This window comes from Microcaecilia unicolor, chromosome 11 (genome assembly GCF_901765095.1).
Source record: "Microcaecilia unicolor chromosome 11, aMicUni1.1, whole genome shotgun sequence".
In the NCBI taxonomy this organism is placed as follows: Eukaryota; Metazoa; Chordata; class Amphibia; order Gymnophiona; family Siphonopidae; genus Microcaecilia; species Microcaecilia unicolor.
In genome coordinates this window covers 76594610-76619147 of record NC_044041.1, presented here as the reverse complement: position 1 = coordinate 76619147, position 24538 = coordinate 76594610, and the positions used below count along the sequence as shown (strand labels likewise).

General features: G+C 47.9%; 1 protein-coding gene across 1 annotated transcript in view; it reads left to right on the top strand.

The window, feature by feature from the left end:
- The window catches only part of LOC115479878, a 329775-nt gene extending 305487 nt beyond the window's left edge, over positions 1–24288 (top strand). The window contains exons 9-11 of the mRNA XM_030218177.1: positions 16583–16689; positions 17983–18087; positions 21930–24288. The gene's annotated coding sequence lies outside the window, so the exon portion shown is untranslated. The remainder of the gene's footprint in view (positions 1–16582; positions 16690–17982; positions 18088–21929) is intronic.
- Positions 24289–24538: the final 250 nt, after the last annotated feature.

Below are 24538 nucleotides of genomic sequence, written 5' to 3'. Positions count from 1 at the left end.
CACCAGTGTAGAAACAGATTCTGAAGCGTTGCCTAGGTATATGAGCATGTCATTGGCAAACAGATTTGCCTTAAACTCCTGCGACCCAACTTTAATCCCGCCCAGGTCCCTTGAGTGCCTTATTTTTATAGCTAGTGGTTCTAAGGACAGCACAAACAGCATGGGGGACAAAGGGCAACCTTGTTGCGTGCCACGTTCTAATTTAAACTCTGAGGTTAATGCCCCATCAATATCTGCGCCGTCGGGTGGCTGTACAAGGATCTAATACCTCCCAGAAACTTTCCCATGATGCCAAATTGCGGAAGCATCCAAAACAGGTAGTCCTGCACTATTTTATCAAATGCCTTTTCTGCACCAATTTGAGCCGCTTTATAGCCTGGCTTATCTCCAGTACTGTGATTGGGGCATTTGAACCATCCCGTTGCTCTTGCTTTAATTGCAGTATGCTGATATCCTTAAAGAAGGATTCCCTCTGCGCCACATCTACCGCCCCCTTATCATAAAGTGCTTTATAAAATTCTGCCTTCTGATCTCCCTGCGCCATCTGTCTTCCCTCCTAACGATCTAATTTTGGTGATGACCTGCTTCGCCCCTCTTTGCTTTACCAATGTAGCCAATAACTTACCCGCTTTATTCCCCCACCTGTACATGTTGAATTTGTACATGGAGATGTCCTGAGTGGCCCTGCTATTCAAAAGATCATCTGTTGGCATATGGCGTTGTATGCCTTCTTCACCCCCTCGTCCCTAGTCAAAATATGCTGGCCTCTTAATTTTTGCAGCTGGTCAGATAAAGACAAAGGTTGTTTCTCCCTTTCCTTGCATACCCTCGCTGTGTAAGCTAAGATCTTGCCCCTCATTACCGTCTTGCCCGCATCCCAATAGGTGACTGGGTCAACTGAGTCAGGGTCATTTTCTGCAAGGTAGTGACCCCACTCCTGTGCTATGTAATGACGAAAGTGTTGATCTAAGTAAAGAGGTGGGGTTCATTCGCCACATCCTTGTTCTCTCTCCTTGTTGCTAGGAGACATCCACCCACAACAAGCAGTGATCTGAAACTGCCCCATCCTGTATATCAGCTGCCACTACTCGAGACAACAAGGAAGGATCCAACAGTATGTAGTCTAGCCTCGCATGCACCTGAGAGAAAAAGGTAAAGTCGTGGTTTGTCAGGGTGTAATACCCACCATATATCCAAAAGGCCCAGCTCTCACATAACGAAGTTTACCCCTCTGTTTCGCCAGTTTTGCAATCTGGGTTTGGCAGGAGAGCAATCTATTAAGGGATCAGCAGTAATATTGAAGTCTCCCCCCACAAACAGTTGTTACCCGGATATGGACACCAGGTGTGCCAGAAGCCGAGAGAAAAAGGAGTGGGAGTACACATTAGGAGCATACACAGAGCACAAGGCAACCTTCTTCCCTGCCATATCCCCCGCCCCTCTGGTTCTTGGATTAGTCTGTGTTGAGCTGTCTGATGTTTTTTATGAAACAGAATAGCTACCCCCCTTTGTCTGCTGTTGAATGAGGAGAATGCTAGCTCCCCCACCCAACTGTGCATCAGTTTGAGGTGTTCAACCTGCGACAGATGTGTCTCCTGCAACAGCATAACATCCATCTGCAACTTCGCACAGTAGGAAAGAATTTTTGTGCGTTTTACAGGGGAGTGAATGCCATCTACATTAAAGGTGCCTATCCTCAGATTACTCATAGGTTAGAAATCTAGATAGCTTGCATGCCGGCCCTAGGTTAATATCAGATCGGTCGGGGAAACAGCGTCCCAACTGCGCCTCTCCCCGCTTCCCTCTATTGCAGTACAAATTAATCCCTATTATAACAGAGCAACAAGCATAAGAGACTTCTAATGGCTCCCGGGTTCCCCAGACTCCCCTCCCTTCCCTTCGCCTAACCCCCCTACCCACCCTCTCTCATTCTTCCTCCCTTCCCCCCAGACCAGCCACCACACAAAAAGCCTGATTTGCACAAGTTTCACACTCGTCAACTTCGTCATCCATCCTGACCCCACTACTCACACTCTCTCCTGTCCCTTCCCCATACCTCCCCTCCCCAAGAACACCCAGTGTTAAACCACCCCTCGGAGGAAGCCCCCTCCCCCAGAACCAACAAACAGACTGCAGTTTTAAACCTCTTGCCCACATCTGGTCTTCCAGGCAGTCTTCCCGCAGCAACACCACAGCAGCAGCCAACAATGCAGTCACTGAGGCAGTTCAGGCAAATACCATATGTCAGTCTTTCAAATCAAATTCTCCATTCGAGAGCACTCGGCCCCTTATATCTGCTTTCACATAACTGACTGCAGCCGCCTCTTTGTAGTCAATGTAAGAATTTCCTCAGTAGGCAGGCCAAATAAAACAGGACACGATCTCTGGATTAGCGAGAGTCACAGTCCCCATATCATGTCTTCTATGTTAACCGCCCCAGGAAGGCCTGAAGTTCTTCTGGCGATTCCATGAAAAACGTGGCATTTTCATGCACCACCCACACTCTCACAGGATATTGCAGGGAAAATTTGACTCCTTTGTTGAATAGTTGTGAGCAATACAGCGCTAAACGCTGGCCGGATGTCCCAGACCCGCGGGGAAAAATCTTGGAATAGCAGTAACTTATGCCCTTGGTAGGTAACCTCTTTCCGCTGTTGCCATTTAAGTATAAGCAGAGACTTTTCAGCATAGTTGAGTATCCTGGCGATTATTGGATGCGGTCTGGCGTTTTGATCTCGGAGCACTCCCACGCAATGCACCCGTTCTACTTGCAGCTTTTGCCCCTCCTCGACTGGGCCCAGTTCCCTGGACAGCCAGGCCTCCACTAAGTCCCAGATTTCCCTGTCCTTCACAGACTCTGGCAGCCCTCTTATTCGGATGTTATTTCTGCAACTTCTGTTCTCCTGGTCCTCCACTTTCTCCTCCAGTAGCTTGCAGTGTTTTTCGAGCCCTGCGACCCGGGAGGCCATGTCTGCCGTTGCATCCTCCTGTTGCAAAATCCTGTCCTCCGCCTGCTGTATGTGCGTGTTTTGCGAGGCCATGCTCTCCCTCAGCTCATCCAGAGCAGCATGCAATATAGACAGCTTATCGTCCAAAATGTCTGCCAAATTCCACGTGATTTCTTTTATTGCTGTCTCTTGTAAAGTAAATATGAGTGGAGAGGTAGAGGCGGCGCACCCCCAATCCTCCCTGTTCCGCCGCCATCTTGGCCGCGTGTACACCTCCATGCTCTCGCACAGGCCGCTGGGTCTTAGCTGGCATAACTGGGGTGCGGACTTTCTGGGGCGCTCCAAATTCCACCACTTTGTGCCCTACACTATGGCACTGCAAATCACCACTATTTGGATCCTTCCCGGGGGGCCGATTTATCAGTGGGAGCGGGAAGAGCAGCCAACAGGCGTCCGCTCAGGTCTCTGCCATCACGTGACCCCCCCTCAACCGGGTTCTAAGGGTCTCTTCGTTTCACATGGAGACTCTTTGCTCCATCATTGTAGCAGTGCGGTCCGGAGAATTTTCGACTACTCTAGACCTTGTTAAGGCCTATCTGCACATTCCAATTCGCACTGTGCATCAGCGGTATCTATGTTTCGCGATTCTCGGTAGGCATTTCCAGTTTTGGGCTTTGGCCTAGCGACGGCCCCTTGCACCTTTTCCAAGGTCATGATAGTCGTAGCAGCGGCCCTCAGGAGGAAGGGGAGTGTTGGTTCATCCTTACTTGGATAATTGGCTGATCAGAGCAAAAACCTACCAGGAGAGCTTGAGGGTCATGGAGCAGGTGTTCTAGTTGCTGCAGTCCCTTGGATGGGTGGTCAACTTTCAGAAAAGTCGTCTTCAGCCTTCCCAGTCCTTGGAGTATCTGGGAGGGGGGGTCACTTTCGACACCCGGAGGGGTCGGGTGTTTCTGACTGAAGCCCGAATTCTCAAGCTGCAATCTCTGATTAGTCAATTTCTACGGGCATTACCCCAGCATGCTAGGGATTACCTCCCAAGTGCTGGGATCCATGGCTGCGACAATAGAGACAGTGCTGTGGGCAAGAGCGCAGAGGGACTCCCTCCTGCAGAAGTTGCCGCGCTCTTCACCGGAGTGGGGTAGACTTCACTGGTGGCTTTGGATGTCCAGTCTGTCCAAAGGGAAACCCTTGGGTGCCCCTCAATGGACAGTGGTCACGACAGATGCCAGTCTAAAGGGCCAAGAAGCCCACTGTCAGGGTCAGTATGCCAGGGGCTGTGGTCTCTGGAAGAGAGCACTTGTCCGATTAACCTCCTAGAAACCAGGTCGATTCGCCTTGCTCTCCAAGCATTTTGTTCTCTTGTGGAAGGCACATCGGTCCGTATCATGGCAGACAACGTCACAGCTGTGGCATGTGTCAATCATCAAGGAGGAAGAAGAAATCTCCAACTAGACTGGGAAACAGCCCTACTCACGAGCTGGGTGGAACTTCATCTGGTGGCGTAGCAGGAGTGATGAACGTCCAGGTGGATTTTCTCAGTCGCACCACTCTAGATCTTGGAGTGTGGGCCCTCGGTGCCGGAGTGGTTCGAACCATTGTTGATCACTGGGGGCTGCTGGTGAAGGATCTGCTCGCCTCTGCTTCCAATTCGAAAGTGCCGAGGTACTTCAGTCACCGAAAGGATCCGTCAGCACAGGGAATGGATGCGATTCTGCAGTCCTGGCCAACGGGCCTTCTGTCTGTATACCTTTCCTCCATGGCCCCTGATAAGTCATCCTCTGCAAAGGATAGAGACTCAATGGGGGCGTGTGATTGTGGTGGCGCCGGATTGGCCTCACATACCCTGGTACGCCAACCTTGTGCATCTGCTTGTCGGTCCTCCTCTCAGGCGTCCGGAGTATTCCGGCTGGTTGGTGCAGGGGCTGGTGGTTCATCCAGACCGGCTTAGTTTTGTCTTATGGCCTGGCTCTTGAGCAGGCATGGTTAAGTAAGAAAGGTTATTCGGTGAATGTGGTTTCCACCATGCTTCGGTATCTGCATCGTTCTACTTAACTATATCAGGACTTGGAGAGTGTTTGAGGTGTGATGTATCCCTTTCGAGCCTCCGTAGTGCAGATCTTAGATTTCTTGCAGTGTGATCTGGAGAAAGGTTTGCCTTTCTTTGCTGAAGGTTCAGGTGGCAGCTCTTTCCTGCTTTAGGGGACGCAATCAGGGGAGGTCCCTGGCCTCCAATCCTGATGTCATTCGTTTTTTGCGAGGTGCGGATCTGTTGAGGCCTCCTACACGGTCCAATTTTCCCTTGTGGGATCTTATTCTGGTTCTTTCTTCTCTTTTACAGCCTCCCTTTGAGCCCTTGGCTGCCTGTACATTGAAGGATTTGACTCTGAAGGTGGGTTTTCTGGTTGCCATTGCCTTGGCTAGAAGGGTTTCTTGCTGGTCTCCGTTTCTCGAATTTGCTAAGGACCAGGTAGTGTTGCACCCCCATTCCTTCCTTTCTCCCAAAAGTCTTGTCGCATTCTCATGTTTCGCAGTCAGTGGTTTTACCTATCCTGGGCTTGTCCTCAGGATCGGAGGAGCAACGCCGTTTGAAGTGCCTAGATTTCAAGCGGTTCTCAAGCACTACTTGAGGGTTACGGAGGACTTTCGGAGGTTGGATCGGTTGTTTGTCTTGCTCGGAGAAGCTCGGAAAGGGTTAGCAGCTTCTAAGCCCACTCTGTCTAGGTGGTTGAAGGAGACAATAGCTTCCGCTTACCTTCTGGCAGGTAAGTTGGTACCTGAGGGAATAAAGGCTCAATCTGCTAGAGGTCAGGCAGCTTCTTGGGCTGAGCGTTCTCTAGTTCTGCCTCTGGACATCTGTAGGGCAGCAGCTTGATCCTCTTTGCACTCCTTTTCGAAGCATTACAGGTTGGATGTGCAGAGTCGTCTGGATGCAGTCTTTGGGGAGAGTGTCCTGACAGCGGGGTTGTTAGGGGCCCGCCCCTAATTTTACTGCTTTGTTACTTCCCATCAGTCACAATCTGGGCCGTCTGGAGGGACGCTAAGGAAGGAGAAATTAGGCTTTGCCTTCTAATTTGCTTTCCTTTAGTCCCTCCGGACTGGCCCAGAACTCACCTGAGTGGACTTCAGTCTGTTGTTTCGTTATGTTCGGTATGTTGGTTTGTTTCCTTTTGGCTCGGAAAGCTGTGTTGGCTATTGTTTAAAAAAAAAAAAAAAAAAGACAACATTGTCTATCTTTGAGTCAAGTGTCTTTTGACATGTTCACACAGTCCTTTTCGTGCTCTATGCAGTTGGGCACAGAAGGCTGATGGCATGGACCCGGAATAGGTCAGATGCCGGTGGCTGCTCAGGTTTTCAGATGCACAGAATGGGTTTCTTTTCCTTTTCCTGCTTTATGATATACTGGATCTTTCTTCCTGATTAGGGCTCTTATTGGCTCTCTCTGATGAGTCAGTATTCTCAGTCTTCATCTGCTGGAAGGCATGCATAACCCGTCACAATCTGGGCTGGTCCGGAGGGACTAAAGGAAAGCAAATTAGCAGGTAAGACCTAATTTCTCCTTGTCTACTATGGTCTCTATTGCAGCCTTGCTATTGTGATGCCGTATCTTCCCTGTTTTGGTGATATCTTTGAAAGATATTCCAAACCATGTGCTTTTGAATGATTATTGGCCTTCCCCCAGTTCCTAGTTTAAAAGCTGCTCTATCTCCTTTTTAAATACTGATGCCAGCAGTCTGATCTCACCCTAGTTAAGGTGGAGCCCATCCTTTCAGGATAGGCTCCCCCTTCCACAGAATGTTGCCAAGTTCCTAACAAATTTAAAACCCTCCTCCCTGTACCATTGCCTCATCCACACATTGAAACTCCAGAGCTCTGCATCTAAGAAACAAGAGAGTGGTTATTTATGCCACTGCTTTGGAGACAGATGTATGTTTAGAGAGAACCCAGCAGGATATTTTATAGAGTGGGCATTAAGTGACTTGCACACATTCTAATGGGTAGGATAGATGAGACTGAACCTGCATTGGCAGACCAAGCCAGAGAAGAAATTACTTTTCCTTAGCATCCTTCCAGACTGATCCAGACACTTGGGTTATGCACTTCTACCAGCAGAATGAACTTCTACTTCTGATTGAACCTATAAGTGTCTCATGCAGTCACCAGCCAGTCAGTATTTCTCAGTTTCTAGCAGATGGTAGACATGGTAAGCCAGTGCAATATTTATTTATTTTGCACATTTATACCCCACGTTTTTCCCACAGTTTTGCAGGCTCAAAGTGGCTTACAATGCACTGAATAGCTATTGCCAGATCAGAGATGATATGGTTACAATCAAATTCGATAGAATAGTGGAAACAGGGAAAGTAGTTAATAGGGAAAGGGTAAATGAGTCTAAAATGGTCCGCAGATATGCTGGTAGGAAGAACTGCAGGTCATAAGTTGAATCCGAGGAGTAGGCTGAGCCTCTTCTGGCTGGAAGAGAGGTAAATCAACTGGACACACCAAGATGACCCTGCTTGATGGAAATGGAGTCCATTAACCGCCACTCCCGCTTCCATGATAACTGGTGCAACGACCCACACACACTCCGACCTCTGCAAAGATAAACAGCTGAGAGAAAAGCGGAAACCGAGAGCATTCAAATCAGGCCACCTTCGCAGCTGGGATCGGCAGGGCAGCACCCTCCAAGATGATCCAACGGCACCGCCGCAACCTCCAATGGCCAGCAACTGACCAAGCGGCAGGCCAGCAATGGGGGAAGAACCACAGCACCGAGGAAGCCAGCGGCGTGGAGGAACAGAGAGATGCCCGTTGTTGGTGGGCCAAACGAGCCCTCTGTAATGCGCTGGCCCCCGCTGGGTGATCCGGTACCGGTCCACTTCCATCTGCAGCCGCCACCATGCCCCCGATGCAAACGTGCCAGATCTCCACTAGATGCCAGCAGCGAGAAGGGAAACAAACGACCAAGGTCAATATGGGGGTAGACTAGTAGGCTTGTTGTCTTAGGAAGGTCCCTGGGGCCCTGATTTTCAGATATGTCTTCAATAAAATAAAGTAGCAAATGAGTAGAGGTCCCCAGTGGCTTCTCTTGCCCTGGGGATATTATCCTCGGTTTGCCGGTCCCCCCTCCCTCAAATTTTCTGTTTCCCTCCCAGGGTGCCAGTGTGAGGGCCATTGTGTGTCATTGGGGACAGCTGCCACAGCCTGTCTGGTGGTGTGGAAACAGGAGGAGTGTTTCAGTGGTCCTGGCAGGGTAGATAGATGGAGCAGTGAACAATCCTGACACCGCTGTGTTTTGTCGCTGAGGTTTGGAAGGGCCGGGAGCAAATTGTCAGTTATAGGGGAGCAGGTTCTTCATCTGCTGAGCCAACATTATTAGAAGTGGCCTGTGGTGCAGGGGTGAAGTTTGTGTCAGGCCAGATCCAAACAAGGGCAGCAGTTCCAACTTTTTTGGGAACTGCAGCTATATTTGAAACATGCTGCATTTGGAGAATCTGCTACAGCCAGAGGTGGTAGAGCCCCCTCCCTGTATTGGCATGTGGCAAAGGTGAGGTATAGGACCACCTGCTTAACTGGGTGGTCAGCCACCTGCTTAAAGAAACTGGGTGGTCAAGCAGTCTATGCGCCAGAGAGCTACTAGGTGGATCCCAATGTATCCAAAAGACCACGGCTGGAGTGGTTGGAGGACCTGGGTAATGATGGATTAGCTGTGTCAGAAGATCTAGCCTGCATTAGCAGGAGGAAGAAGTCAAGAATGCCTGGATGGAAGAACTTGCCTCCAGTGAAAGATTCCTCAGCTCTACCCACTTTTTTTTTTTTTTTTTTAAGAAATGAGCTGCAAGCTGGAGAGGATATTGAAACCTTGAGGTTCCCTAAAGTAGATGTAGTGGTGTCCACTTTTACAATGAAGACTAATCTCCTGGTTGAAGGGGGAGCAGCACTGATGGACCCTCAGGTCCATAGGATGGAGGCCTTTCTCAAGCAGAGCTTTGTTTCTGACCCTACCTTGCAGGCAGCGATTTGGGGGGGGGGGGAGGTCTGGTTACTAGAGTTTGTTGAGCCGAGAAGGTGTTAGGCCAGCAGGGGAGTCAGAGCTAATGGACCAGGGAGTTAGCAAGATAGAGATGGGATGCCCTTTGTATTTGGTTAAGGGCCTCTGCGAAGAGTATGGTCCTTGTGATGGCCGTCTCTATGGCTGCATAGCAGGCAGATGTGGCATCTAAATCAAAATTGAGTAACATAGTAGATGACGGCAGAAAAAGGCCTGCATGGTCCATCGAGTCTGCCCAACAAGATAACTCATATTTGCTACTTTTTGTGTATACCCTACTTTGATTTGTACCTGTGCTCTTCAGGGCACAGACCGTATAAGTCTGCCCAGCACTATCCCCGCCTCCCAACCACCAGCCCCGCCTCCCAACCACCGGCTCTGGCACAGACCGTATAAGTCTGCCCAGCACTACCCCCGCCTCCCAACCACCAGTCCCGCTTCCCACCACCGGCTCTGGCACAGACCGTATAAGTCTGCCCAGCACTATCCCCGCCTCCCAACCACCAGCCCCGCCTCCTGATCTTGACTAAGCTCCTGAGGATCCATTCCTTCGGCACAGGATTCCTTTATGCTTATCCCACGCATGTTTGAATTCCGTTACCGTTTTCATTTCCCTTTAATAGAACACTTCTGTTTGGTGAGGATTTGGACAAGTTTGTCAAGTGTCTTGATGAGGTCAAGATTCCTTGTTTGCTGGAGAATAAACCAACGGGCATAGGCAGGAGCACCCTGGGTTTGAGGCAGCATGTTAGACTTTTTTTTCCCTCCCAGGGTGGCTAACGAGGTGATTGGGATTTCAGACCAGCCACTTCTGGGGATCACAGTGATGGTGTTGGGTGCATCTTCCAGTGACAGAGCAAAGCTGAGAGACTTCCATTGGAGGTAGACCCAGATTACTTTGGACTAGTGGGTTCTCGGTTATTTGCAGAGGGTAGTCCCTGGAGTTTATGCATCCGTTGCCAGACATATTTTCCTGGAGTCTCCCTGCCAGTTCTGGTGGAAGGCAGGTGCCATCAAGGAGATTGCAGAGGTTGCTGCAGCTTCAGGCATTGGTACCATTATTGTAGAGAGCACAGCACCAGGATATAATCAGTTTCTTTTGTGGTCCCCAGGAAATATGTTCTGGTCTATTTTAGATCTCAAAGAAGTAAACAGAGTTCCCAGTTTCTACATGGAGATGCTGTGTTTCATCATTGACAGGAAAGGAGAATATCTAACTTCTCTGAAAAACAGAGAAAAGAAACAATAATAGCGGAGAAGGTTGACTGTTTCATCTGACTTTGGTACAGAATACTGACTGGCTGGGATCATCACAGAAAATTATAGGTTCAGTCAGAAGTTCAGTTTTCAATGTACTGGTAGGAGTGCGTAACCCAAGCATCTGGACTGGTCTGGGAGGGACTAAAGGAAAGAAAATTAGCAGGTAAGATCCTTATCAGTTGCCCCAGTCCCTCTTACTCTGCCCCACCCAAAAATAAATTCCATATCATCAAGCTGATCAATCCATAGACTGGTGGGTTGTGTCCATCTACCAGCAGGTGGAGATAGAGAGCAAACTTTTGCCTCCCTATATGTGGTCATGTGCTGCCGGAAACTCCCCAGTATGTTCTCTATCTCAGCAGGTGGTGGTCACACACAGCAGCAGCTCTGGCTAGTCCTCCAAGCCTAATTTTTAGGTTTTGTTGAGTGCCTGGGGTTGAGGGCTCTTCTTGAGCAAGTGCAAACCTGGTGGCGCCAGGTCCCTCCTTTTCTCCCCCCTCCCGCTGGCTCCGTTTAAAAAAAAAAAAATTTTTTGAACGTCCTTAAAGGCGTTTATTTCGACGTTTATTTAAACGTTTATTGCAGCTACTCACTGGGACACCAGGTCGTTACAGCTCGGAGCGGACAGCAGGTAATTTTTACCTTTTATAGCGGGCAGGGGGTTCCCCGATTGGTCTCCACGTGGCCCATGGCGTCGGAGGGCGAGGGCGCAAAGAGTCGCTCCCCGGATCGCGTGTGCGCTTCCAGAGGGGATGCGGGGGTCTTAAAGTCTGATTCGCCCTTGTTGGGTGACAGTTTCGTGACCGATGAGTGTCCCGGTCCTTCCTCCGGTGTGGCGGTTTTTCCCGCCATAAACGCCCATCCCCCGCGGCTCGCCTCCGCCATATTGGTCGGCCACGCGGCTCGGACGGCTTCTTCTTGGGCCACCCTTGAGGTGGGAGACATTGATGCCATGAACGCCCTTAATTTGGGCGACGGCACAGAAGCGGCTAAACTTAAGCACCGTTCTTCCCGCGCGGCTCCTTCGCGGAGTGTCGCCATCTTGGATGCGCAGCATGTCTCTCCCCCGCTCTTGCGAGCGCCGGTTGAGGGTGCGTCTAGGGCTGTGGCCCAGGCTGTGGAAGTGCACAGTCTGGGGGGTTTCTCCCCCGAGTTTGTTTTGCTGCTGCATCAGGCCTTCCTTATGCAAAACGCTGCCCCTGCTCCCTCGTCTGGTAAAGAGGTTGAGGCCCCCGGAGGTAAACGCCCTCGGGTTGATTCCCAGGCCTTGGAGGACTTTGTCTCCTCCGATGTAGATGAGGGCAGCGTATCTGAGTTCTCCCAACGGTCCTTTGCGGATTCCTTGGAGGAGACGGATCCCCGCTCGGATGGAGCGGATGACCCCTCTGCAGCGCGGATCTTTCGCTCAGAGGATTTGCCCAACCTGTTAGTGCAGGCCATGGGCATTTTGAAGATTTCCTCTCCGGAGGACGTCTCTCCCTCAGCCCCTGTTGGCTCTGCCATTATGCTGGGGACGAAGCGCCCGCCTAGAACCTTCCACGTGCATGATGCCATGCACACCTTAATTTCGGCTCAATGGGATGTCCCGGAAGCGAGCCTTAAAGTGGCTAGGGCTATGTCCCGCCTCTATCCTTTGCCTGAAAGTGAACGTGAGGCCTGTCTGTGGCCTACCGTGGATTCTTTAATCACTGCGGTGACTAAGAAAACGGCGTTGCCGGTGGAAGGTGGCACGGCCCTAAAGGACGCCCAAGACAGAAGATTGGAGACGGCCTTAAGGTCGTCCTTTGAGGCGGATGCTTTAAGTTTGCAGGCCTCAGTTTGCGGCTCCTATGTGGCCAGGGCGTGCCTGACTTTGGTGCAGCGGGCTTCCCCCTCGGATCATTCCTTGAGGGCTGATTGGCCGGCCCTGGAATCGGGCTTGGCCTATTTGGCAGACTTGCTGTATGATGTCTTGAGGGCCTCAGCTAAAGGCATGGCTCAGACAATCTCTGCGCGGCGGTGGCTTTGGCTGAAGCATTGGTCTGCTGACCACGCCTCTAAATCCCGCCTAGCGAAATTGCCTTTTAAAGGCAAGCTGCTCTTTGGGGTCGAGCTGGACAAAATCGTGACTGATCTCGGCACGTCTAAGGGCAAGAAGTTACCAGAGGTCAGGGCTCGGGCTAGTACTCGTCCCGGTACCTCCAGAGGACGGTTTCAGGAAGCCCGTCGGTACCGCCCGGGCAGGTCGGGCTCTTCTGCCTCCTCTTCCTTCAAGAGGAACTTCTCCCTCAAGCAGCATTCCTTTCGCAGAGACCGCCGTCCCGGAGGTGCTCCCTCCGGTCCTCCCCCAGGGTCTCGTACCCAATGACGGGACCTTGGTCCACACCCCAGTGCAGATTGGAGGACGGCTGTCCTCGTTTCTGGGCGAGTGGACCACAATAACTTCAGACGCTTGGGTGCTGGAAGTCATCAAAGACGGCTACAAGCTAGAGTTCTGCCGACCCTTAAGAGACGGGTTTGTACTCTCTCCCTGCAAGTCTCCGGTCAAAGCTGTGGCAGTGCAGCAGACCTTGGACAATCTGATCCGCCTGGGTGCGGTCGTTCCGGTGCCAGAAAATCAGCTTGGCAAGGGACGTTACTCCATTTACTTTGTGGTACCAAAGAAAGGAGGTTCTGTACGGCCTATCCTCGACCTCAAAGGGGTCAATCGGGCCTTGAAAGTTCGGCACTTTCGCATGGAGACTCTCCGCTCTGTTATAGCGGCAGTGAAGGCAGGGGAGTACCTGGCATCCTTGGACATCAAGGAAGCGTACTTGCATATTCCCATCTGGCCTCCCCATCAACGCTTTCTGCGTTTTGCAGTCCTGGGCCGACACTTCCAGTTCAGAGCCCTCCCGTTCGGGTTGGCTACTGCTCCGCGGACCTTCTCCAAAGTCATGGTGGTCATCGCGGCCTTCCTGAGGAAGGAAGGAGTACAAGTCCATCCTTATCTGGACGACTGGTTGATCCGAGCCCCCTCTTATGCAGAGTGCGGCAAAGCTGTGAACCGGGTGGTTGCTCTTTTGAGCTCCCTGGGGTGGATCATCAACTGGGAGAAAAGCCAGCTGCGCCCGACTCAGTCCCTGGAGTATCTGGGAGTTCGATTCGACACCCAAGTGGGCAGAGTGTTCCTGCCAGACAATCGGATTGTCAAACTTCAGGCTCAGGTGGACCAGTTCCTAGTAGCCTCTCCTCTTCGGGCTTGGGACTATGTGCAGCTGTTGGGCTCTATGACGGCCACGATGGAAGTAGTGCCCTGGGCCAGGGCTCATATGAGACCACTACAACACTCTCTGCTGCAGCGCTGGACTCCGATGTCGGAGGATTATGCTGTGCGCCTTCCCTTGGACCCAGCAGTGCGCAAGGCGCTGAGCTGGTGGATGCAGACAGACAAGTTGTCTGCGGGAATGCCTCTGGTGACCCCGGAGTGGATTGTTGTCACGACGGACGCCTCTTTGTCGGGCTTGGGAGCCCACTGCTTGGGAAGGACAGCGCAGGGGCTCTGGTCTCCTGCAGAGGCAAAGTGGTCTATCAACCTCCTGGAACTCAGAGCCATTCGGTTGGCGCTTTTGGAGTTCATCCCGGTACTGGCGTTGAAGCCAGTACGGGTCCTGTCGGACAATGCCACGGCTGTGGCCTATGTCAACCGCCATGGAGGTACCAAGAGCGCCCCTCTAGCCAAGGAGGCTATGAGTCTATGCCAGTGGGCGGAAGCGAACCTGAAACAGCTGTCAGCGGCCCACATTGCCGGAGTCATGAATGTCAAGGCGGACTTTCTCAGTCGCCATACCTTGGAGCCCGGAGAGTGGCAGCTATCTGCTCAGGCGTTCTTGGACATCACGAAGCGCTGGGGCCAGCCGAGCCTAGATCTGATGGTGTCATCGGCCAATTGCCAAGTGCCGCGCTTTTTCAGCAGAGGACGGGACCCTCGATCCCTGGGAGTAGATGCTCTTCTCCAACAGTGGCCGACACAAGAGCTTCTCTATGTGTTCCCGCCCTGGCCCATGTTGGGCAGGGTGCTAGACCGGGTGGCAAAGCATCCGGGCCGGATAATCCTGGTGGGTCCGGATTGGCCCAGACGTCCCTGGTATGCGGACTTGATCAGGCTCTCAGTCGACGATCCTCTGCGGCTGCCAGTGGAGCAGGGCCTGTTGCATCAGGGTCCCGTGGTGATGGACGATCCCTCCCCCTTTGGTCTTACGGCCTGGCTATTGAGCGGCAGCGTCTGAGGAAGAAGGGCTTCTCAGACAAGGTCATCGCCACTATGCTGAGAGCGAGGAAGCGCTCTACTTCTACTGCTTACGCCAGGGTTTGGCGTACCTTTACAGCGTGGTGTGAAGCAGGCTCATTTTCTCCATTCTCTGCTCCAATTTCTTCAGTGTTGGCATTCCTGCAAGAAGGTCTGGAGAAAGGCCTGTCGCTCAGTTCCCTTAAAGTCCAGGTAGCGGCCCTGGCTTGCTTCAGGGGCCGCCTGAAGGGTGCTTCCCTGGCTTCGCAGCCAGATGTGGTGCGTTTTCTCAAGGGAGTTAATCACCTGCGCCCTCCTCTGCACTCGGTGGTGCCTGCGTGGAATCTCAATCTGGTGCTAAGAGCATTACAGAAGCCGCCTTTTGAACCCTTGTCGAGGGCATCTCTGAAAGACCTGACGTTGAAAGCAGTCTTTTTGGTGGCTATCACTTCAGCCAGAAGAGTTTCCGAGCTCCAGGCGCTCTCATGTCGAGAGCCTTTTCTGCAGTTCACTGAGGCAGGAGTGACTATTCGCACAGTGCCTTCCTTCCTGCCCAAGATTGTTTCTCGCTTCCATGTGAATCAGCAGCTCTGTCTCCCTTCCTTTCGTAGGGAGGACTACCCAGAGGAGTACTCTGCTCTTAAATATCTGGATGTGAGACGAGTCATCATCAGATACTTGGAAGTGACCAATGATTTCCGGAAATCGGATCATCTGTTTGTCCTGTTTGCAGGTCCTCGTAAGGGTCTGCAGGCTGCTAAGCCTACAGTGGCAAGATGGGTCAAGGAAGCCATTGCAGCGGCTTATGTGGCCGCAGGGAAGGTGCCGCCTATCCAGCTGAAGGCTCAGGCGGCCTCGATGGCAGAGGCCGGGTCCGTCTCCTTGGAAGAGATATGCAAGGCGGCAACTTGGGCATCGGCCCATACATTCTCCAAGCATTACCGCTTGACTGTGGCTGCTCGGGCGGAGGCCCGGTTTGGAGCTTCAGTGTTGCAGTCAGGGATTTCTATGTCCCACCCTGGGTGAGTACTGCTTCGGTACATCCCACCAGTCTATGGATTGATCAGCTTGATGATATGGAAGGTAAAATTATGTATCATACCTGATAATTTTCTTTCCATTAATCATAGCTGATCAATCCATAGCCCCTCCCAGATATCTGTACTGTCTATATTCTGGTTGAATTTTAGGTTCAAGTTTAGTCTTCAGTTACTTCAGGAGGACTTCGTGTTCAAGTTTTTTCACTTGGATTCTTCAAGAGTTGAGACGAGTTTGTGTTACAGTGAGCTGCTGCATTCCTCTCCCCTCCGTTTTACGGGGCTGGATTGAGACTTAAATTCTGCCGGCACTCCCTCCCACTTCGTGCGGCTGTAGGGCAGCTTTGTACCCCTCCCGCTTCGGCGGTGTTAGGGTCAGTCAGCTCCTCCCGCGGTTGCGGTTGCAGGATAAGCCAGATCCCCCCGCATCGGCGGGGTGGTGTCCCTCCCCCGCTCCGCGGGGATGAGCTGGACGGATTCCCCTCCCCCACTTGTGTGGGGATGAGCTGGGTTAATTCCCCTCCCCCGTTTCGGCGGTGGTGAGCTGGGCAGAGTGTCCCTTTGTGGGTGTAATTCTCTAAGTGCTGAGTCCTGCGGATGGAGCTTTGATATCGACATACTGAGGAGTTTCCGGCAGCACATGACCACATATAGGGAGGCAAAAGTTTGCTCTCTATCTCCACCTGCTGGTAGATGGACACAACCCACCAGTCTATGGATTGATCAGCTATGATTAATGGAAAGAAAATTATCAGGTATGATACATAATTTTACCTTATATGACTGATTTTTGGAAATGGGGGCAGTGATAGTGGAGTTAGAATTTTATTAAAATAGTTTTGTACTGAATGGAATCCTCTGGGAAGATTGAATTGGCTTCTCTCACTGTATAGATGGAATTCAGTAGGTTAATGCTCCTGGAAGTGCTGTGTGGATTAAATGCTTATTGACTTCTAAACCCCAAAACCCCAAGTATGAAAGCCTCAAATGTTTTAGAGTTTTTCATGTCTCATGCTGTTCTTATTCTGCTCTCACACAGAAGCCGGAGGCTTTAGAGTCCGATATTAAACCAGAGTCCAGTCCAGGCATGGCGCTCAGGAAGAAAGGTGCCAAAGAGAGCCCTGCATCCTCCTCTGCTGTGAAATTGTACGTAAAAGGAGCTCATTCACTTTCAGCTATGAGTCCTTAAGACACCAGTTAAGGTCCCTTAATTTGGAAGGAAATTTTGGGTAGCCTTTATTGGGCATTTGCAAGAATTTGGAAAGATGGGGAGCACAAAAAGAGAATGACCGTTTCATCTTCCAGTTCAAATCCCCACTCAGTCCATAGCAGAAGCCTCTCCTGTCAGATTCCTGTCAGTTCACTGCATATCCAATCAATGATTTTTGACGAGGTCAGGAAAAGAGAGTGAATAGCTGGATAACAGTTTGGATCTTTCATTTCTCCCGCTGTGTGTACTGTTGGGCTGAGTAGAGTGAGTGATCACTTTCTGTGGCCCCGGTGATAGATCATTCATAGATGCTTAAGAATTGTTCCTCTGTTAACCTTCCACACACAAAATACACATCTGCGCGCTTGAGTGATTTGCTGGACTTTATTGAGCATTGTGAAGGCGTAGTTAGGTGTATGAATGGAAGTTGGATCTATTGTGCATCAGACTGACAAAACAGTTACAAGTATGTTTAGAGCACTCTCCTCAGTGATGTTTTTTTTCAGTGCCAGAGTCCATTTCTTTTTTTTAATCTGATTATGGAATCCAAAGTTAAAAGAATAAATACACAGAAATGGTCTTTATTTTGAGAGATCTATGATTTAGGCTTGAGAAAGAGATATATATCTTCACCTCATTAGTGAAGTGTCATCAAAAGTGTTTTTAAGAGGACTGGCACAATGTCAGTGCTGCTGGAACATGCCTCTGCTGTGTTTTAGATTCTGCAGAGGGTGTTTGTATTCCTGGGCATGGAGAAGTAGGCAGGAGGATAAGGAGAGAAACAAAACCTCATACCTCTAAGTGATATTCTGAGCATTTGTACTTATGGGGCTTACTGAAATAGTGGTTATGTTAGAGAAAGTGGGTGCATGAGGATGGTCTTGGCCTGACTCCTCCCCATTTTCCCTGTTACGTGCAGCTGAGTGGTATTGGGGTATGTTTCTGAGCTGGAAGCTCAGGTGTGAAGGAGGGCAAGCCAGATGAAAATAAACTGGAATTTCAGATCTTGATAGAGGGAGCACATGGAAAGTGGGTGGGACCTGAGCATGTCAGTGAAATGACATAAGATTAGCCTAACTCCCTGAGTTTCTTCCTGGTCTCTAAGCTGGAATATGAATTCAGCAGTGTTCCTTACAGATGCATAAATTGAGTAGATTTTGATTGATTGACTTTTAGCTTTGCAACTTCATCTGTTTACACAGGAACTAACTATTGATTTTATTCCACAGGGGTTCAGCCTGTAGTGGGGAGGGCTTGGGTGTTGCAGGCAGTGAATCTATGGATGATACCTTATGATGCAAATATGTGAGCCAAAATCCATCCCCCGGAAGTAGGTATGTTGAAAGGCAGATCTCCTTCTCAGTTGCAACCCATGCTGAAATTCAAATGCAGGCTGAAAATTTTAATGTTTGCTTTTTTTCCAATTATTTTATATAAATAACACTTCCTGAGAATACAGTCTTCCAGAATGCAAGGTTCCACGTTCTGTGTGTGGTAAAAGGGTGGGAGGTATTTAGTAGAATGTCTCCAAGATAATAGGTATGTGGCAGGATCTTTGGCTGACATTGTGCGTGTGTGCTCTGTGGATCTGAAGTGGTGGAACATGTAGGAACCAGCCATTTACATCAAATTATTTTCTCTCTCTTTTTTTTTTTTTTTTTTTTTTTTTTAAGAAAATTGCCACCTTTCCATCCCTACCCAACTCAGTTTCTCTCATTTTTCATTTGGTAAGCGATTTTGCCGGATTTAAAACAAACTACACTTTCCTATTGGCTGTGCAATTTTGCTACTTTTAAGGACTTTAAAAATATTGTGGCTCTTAAACTTCCAGAAGTTCCGAGAGCCCTCCTTGGTTTTGGTCTCCCCTTTTTTTCTCTTTGCTTTCTGCAGTCTTTGTTTTCAGGAGGGATGAAGACTTGGAAGCAAGGCTATAGGAAACATCCGCCTAAGTTAAGAAGGCTGTTGTAAACAGAGCTGTGAAAAGCATAGTGCTTTTCCAGATTTTGAGGTGGCTTCTTCAGATTATAAACAGTGTTTTTTGTTTTAATTGCTGGATTCAGGCTGCTAGCAAAGAAAGTAAAGTGATTCTTGGTGTTCTTTTTTTTCCCTTCCTTTCTCAACCCCCAGACCTGACTGAAAAATCATCACAAGAATAACCAAGACCAAATGTTTTATAATTCAGTGGTCTGTTTTGTGTTTTAATCTCCAGACGTGCAGTGCTTGTGCCTGAAACTTTTGAATTTTATATATAAATTTAGAGATTGACAGCACTGGAAACGGGATGACACTGGGAATAACAGTAGAAGCATGGTGCCACAGGAACCAGACTATAGAATGGAGGCAGGAAGGCAGTGAATAGTGAGAGTTGCCTATCTGCGGGAGCTGCTGCTGTAACACTGTAGAAGCCTTCTGACAGTGAGAGCCAGAAGGGTTACGTTCAGAGTTCAGGATCCTTGGTGGTTAATTTTTAGGGGCTTTGTAGGGATATGTGGCAATACTATTTAAAGCCATATTAGACAGGGACACCCCTGCTTCCATATGAGCCAGCAGATCTATGTGGAAAATATGCCTTTATTCTGCTAGACCATTGCAGATGCAGAATGGTATGCCACTTTGCCAGCAGATGGAAACTGAACCACAGTTATTTATATTGATGTTATTACTGCTATAAGGATTGGTGCAGATTAGGCAGTTTCTCTATCTCTGGGACACAGTCTCACATGCTGAACTGGTGCAGCAGGATATGTTTTCAGACAAGCTCCCAAATTCCCTATCCATGTGCTTTCCTCCTGAGTTGCCCAAGCTCCCAGGGCAGTGATCTTTGGATCACTCTGCCCAGTAGAACAGGATCCCTGTCGAACTTCCACAGCCCTGCATGTATTTCCTGATGTCCCAGTTGGACAAGAACTTCAGTAGTTCCTCCCAAGGTGAAGGTGTCTGTTTTTCCTGGTTGAATGGGAATGAAGGACAGGACCCTACTCGGGTCAGATGAGCCCACTCTGGTATGGCCAGTCTTGGGTTGCCCCGAGCCCCCCTTTTTCTTTTTGTTTTGTTCTCTTTTTCTAGGAGAGGCTCCTGGGGCGTTACATTTTTTTTTTCTGTCACCAAACATCATCATCAAACCCTCTTGACCTCTGAGGGAGGTGAAGGATGCAACTTTAGCCTAAATAATGCACAGTTGAGGTTAGTGTTGTAGAGGGTATGGGAATGGGTGCATGCTGTATTTTTATATCTGGATGATACAGAATTGTTTCCACAAACTCATTAGGAAGAACTTCTGGTCATCTTAAATTTTATTCAGACAGCAGCTCAAAAATCAATGAACAGGCTGAACATATTTAACATGTATTGGAATGAAGGTTGGGAGTAGTCAATGCACATGGATCAGAAACCAAAGTGTGAAGATTCTACTGATCTGAAGACTAAGTATCTTGTTGCATTGTTTCCTGCTAGAACTCTAGAAATGACTGTGAATTGAAGGCAGTGAATTGGCTTCCTTAGCTGATCACTGTTCTACTGAAAATAAGACCTTAACTCATAGTATTGGATGTTAACAGTTAAAATTTTAAATGAAGTATGCTTATATTCATTATTATATATTTGTATAAACACATATACAAATGAAAAAGTGTGTGTGTGGGGGGGGGGGGGGTTCCCTGTTTTATGACATTTTTTGTAGATGGTTTGCAGAATGCTCAGTGCCCTTGGTTGCATGAAACCTCATTGGTTTTCACACAATAAGAAAACAACTTGATGCTGAAATCACAATGTACAAATGGCAATTTTGAGAGCGTTGGTATCTCTACAAGGACCCTTTGCTTACATATTGTAACAGAGCTGTCATACACCTGGGCTAAGTGCTGTAGTAGCTGTAGGTAGCTGAGACAGTGGGATGCAGCTCCATTAAAGTTAATTCCAGCAAGTGGTTTTTGCAAGTCATTAAAGATCAGAAAAGGACCAGAACATGGCTCTTGACTGATCAAAATGCTCTCATTAAACCAAAATCTTGTTCATAGTCTTTGTTTGACATTTAAGGAAATGAACCAAGTGTAATTCTGAGCCTAATTCTTGCTCCGCAGTTAGTGTATATTGGGAATACTGCAGAAACATGGTCAGGCTCTGGGAGAAGGCATCCCATCTGCTCTTGTGAGGAGAATTTGGGGTGCACATGCTGTAGATTCTGAAAGGAGTTATTTGGGGTCCTGACCAGGGGATGGTACTTGTGAAGGAAGACTTAAAATATCAAATGAGAAGGGGTAGAGAGACACAGGAAACCGGGTAATGACAAATGAGCTGAAGGCACTGCAAGCAAGGCGTGGGAAAAAATTAATGAGTCCCAAACAAGACATCCTGTTGCCATGAAATGTAAACATGGGTGGTAATACTGGCCTGTGTTCTTCTGGACTGTGATTGGAGGAGTTGATTTTTTTCTGATGCACTTTATCTTGCATATTTATATTTCAAAAGTAGAGGATCTTAATGAAGGTAAGGCTAGTTTAAAGGGGGATGTGGTACAGAGGACAAAAGAAGCATGGCATTAGGTGTGGCTTCCACATTTAGTCCAGAAATTTCCATAGTCAGCCACTAGCTGCTGGACCTGTATTTGGTTTGGTTTTGGTGTCAGCTGGGTGATATTAAACTCAGTGCTACATCAGAGCTCATGAACCCTGCTTAAGCAGAAAAAAAAAAGCTTTAAAGTTCCCAAGATGGTGGTAGGAGATTTGAAGGCACTATTTGATATATAGCTTCCCAAGTGAGATCCACGAAAGATCTTTAAGGTGCTGTTAGGAGTGCAGCTGAGCTTCCTTGTATACAGCTTTTAATTTGGGACTTTCTTTAGCATATTAATGTTGGTGCTGAGATCACTGTTATGTTTGTGTGGTGAGTCAGATTTCAATTTCACTATTGCAACCTCTACACTTTTATAGGCGTAGAGATGATGGTAGTGGAATTGTGGTCCGAGTCTCCTTTCCCATTTTCTAACAAGTAGGTTACAAGTTTCTTACTATTCAAGCAGGTTGCAATTTATCATTTGACCTTGCTTGTATTCCCTGGTTGTCTGCTTGTCAGTACAGGGATTGTACTTTTGAAAATGAAGTGCCTGTACAAACGTGAAACATTATGCCAGTGCGCTGCCTTTGTAACCGAGTCACTAGTTTCTTTTCTGTCATTTTAGTTTGCAGGATCTGTTCCATGAAGACTACAGGCATCCATGAAAAATGTAAACGTTACTTCCGTGCTCGTGCTGTACAGTTGCTTCATTTTATTATAAAATTTTTTTTAGTGTGAGTTTTATTTCTTTGTTTAGCATAAGGTAGCAGCATCGTTGGAAATAATCCTATTTGGGTGATATGTTATAGGCTTAGCAAACTATCGTTTTAGTAGGCATTTAAATGTAGTTTTATTACCACTCAATAAAATGGTCAACTCCCATGTTTGCTGTCTCCCTGGGAAACATTTTGCAAATTCAAAAACACATTTATTGATAAACTAGTGGCTTATCCTTGGTTTTGTTGAAAGTAATAATTCTCCAGGTGAGTTTTACGAATTTTTAGAAGTGTTTTCAGATAGTGAGAGAGTGGCAGATCCTCTTTAGTACTGTTGAAGAGCCCAGGTGCAGGCAACATCTCTGAAAACAGATGACTGGACATAAGTTTTCAGATGTGTAATAGAGTAACCAATATAACCATTTAAGTTGGACTTAAGTAGCCTGTAAACCCAACTTGCTTTAGTTTTCATGCAGTCTTATTCCTGTCTGCCGTTATTATGCTAGGCTCACTTTTAAATGTCTGCTGTACAGTCAGGCATTGGCCATTTACACCCCAGAAAAGTCCAGATTGGCTAATCTCATTGATGGATGGAGACGTAAGCCCTATTTTACAGTTGTAGATTAGGCATGGAAAAAAGGTTTGAATTTTGAGGCATTCTGTTATTGTTATACACATGTATTAAAATAGAATTGAGTTTATTGTAAAACAGACTAGTATACTAGTACTCATTCAGAGAATGTTATGTTTAAATCAAGTTTTCATTTTCCAAGAGCTTCCCCACCCTCCCACTCAACCCAGTACAGAAGATGCAACAGGATGTTGTGAATCTCATTGGGGGGTTTGTTTTTCTTTCTGGGGTTTTTGTGTTCTGAGTGTGGAGGATGTTCTCATTGTAGAAGATGGACTTGAAAGACAGTACAGCTTCATGAATATCACCTCAGTTTTTGATTGCATGGGGATAGATTGCGCGCATGTATGACTCCTGCGATGCCAGCAAGAAGTTCCCAGATGAACATCTGCCACCTTCATGCATCAGACAACCCACTTCTGAGTCTTCAGAGTACTGTTATCAAGGAGTTGAAGGCTTGATCCAGCTCTGCAAGAGCGCTTCTCCCTATATTAAGGAAAGCTGCTGAGAGCAAAGGGGTGTAACGGTTGCCAGTATTTATGCTTTGAAAAATGCATATGAAAGAAAACGTAGCAATGTAATAGTGAAGTCTGTTTCCTGTCAAGGGGGGAAAGGGGATGATGAAGTGTATAGAGTTTGGGAGGGGAGGATGCTTTGGCAGTTTATAAAGTCAACTTTTGGTAGCTTCATGTATTGTTTCTGCCATAAGTGTGTATTAAAAGAAAAGGGTACAGTATTCCCATGCAACCTGATTACTACTCTAAAAGCAGGTGTTTCTGGTTCTTGGTCAGCATAGGAATTAGTCTGCAATGTTTTCAAATGTTTTACGTGTATGGTGCTAACCAGACACTAGACTATGATCAGTGCCTTTAAGTAGTTGAAAGCCAAAGTTGCTGCATCTCAAGAACACTGGAACACCACCTTAATGAACAGCCACAATGGGCTACATTTTGTACCAAATTTGTGAAGTTTTCTAAAAATTGAAGGTACATGTTACTGCAGCTGTTACCATCAGTGAAAAATTGATTGTATCCATGGAAGAGCTGAACTTGCGGACAAGGCCGGAAAATAGCTATAGGATGGTCCAGTGCAGGCTGCTGCGTCAAGGTTTAGGGTACTACCCAATGGACATCGAAAATCTGTAAACAAAGGCTGAAATTTGTAACTTAAAACTGTTTATAATATGGATTGACTTCAAACAGTGGAAGAATTTGTCTCTTCCCTCTTCTTCCTCCTCCCCTCCCCCACAGCTTAAAAGAAATGTCTTGACTTCTACAGCAGCGAATGATGCAAGGTATATGCAGGACTCTGGAGGTGTACTGTCTTTCTCCTTTTTCTTGGATCAAGAGATGAAAGCTACTATTGCTAACCAAAATATAAATTCTGGTAAAGAAATGGATAAAGAAAAAACAGACTGATCTGGAGCAGAGAATCAGATGGATTGGAATTTGAAGCGGTTCCAGTTGGTGACTGTCCACTCACAAAGCTTTAGCATACTGCTTTCTCCCATGTTGTGGTGTTTAAATTGACTATAAATTTCATTCTGTGTCATGTATGGGTTAATCTTTAGTAATCTGCTTTTTGATCTAATAGCCTTTTTCAAAAATAAAAACAGAGTTAATGCATGCAAAACCTAACCTTGATTGATGTGTGTAAACTTAATCTTTTTTTCCTATCCATCAGTGCTTAAAAAAGGCCAGTTTTTACACTGAGTAGAAAGTCACTTATGTAGTGAATGATATGGTTACAAAGTTTTTCTTTTTAATTTTCTTTTAGTGGTTTGAGTGATCTTTCACGAGACTGAGTATTTTTTATTCAATGTTCAGTAATAAGTCCCATTTGGACCACCTTCAGATCAAATAGGACTTTTCCGGGGGGGGGGGGGGG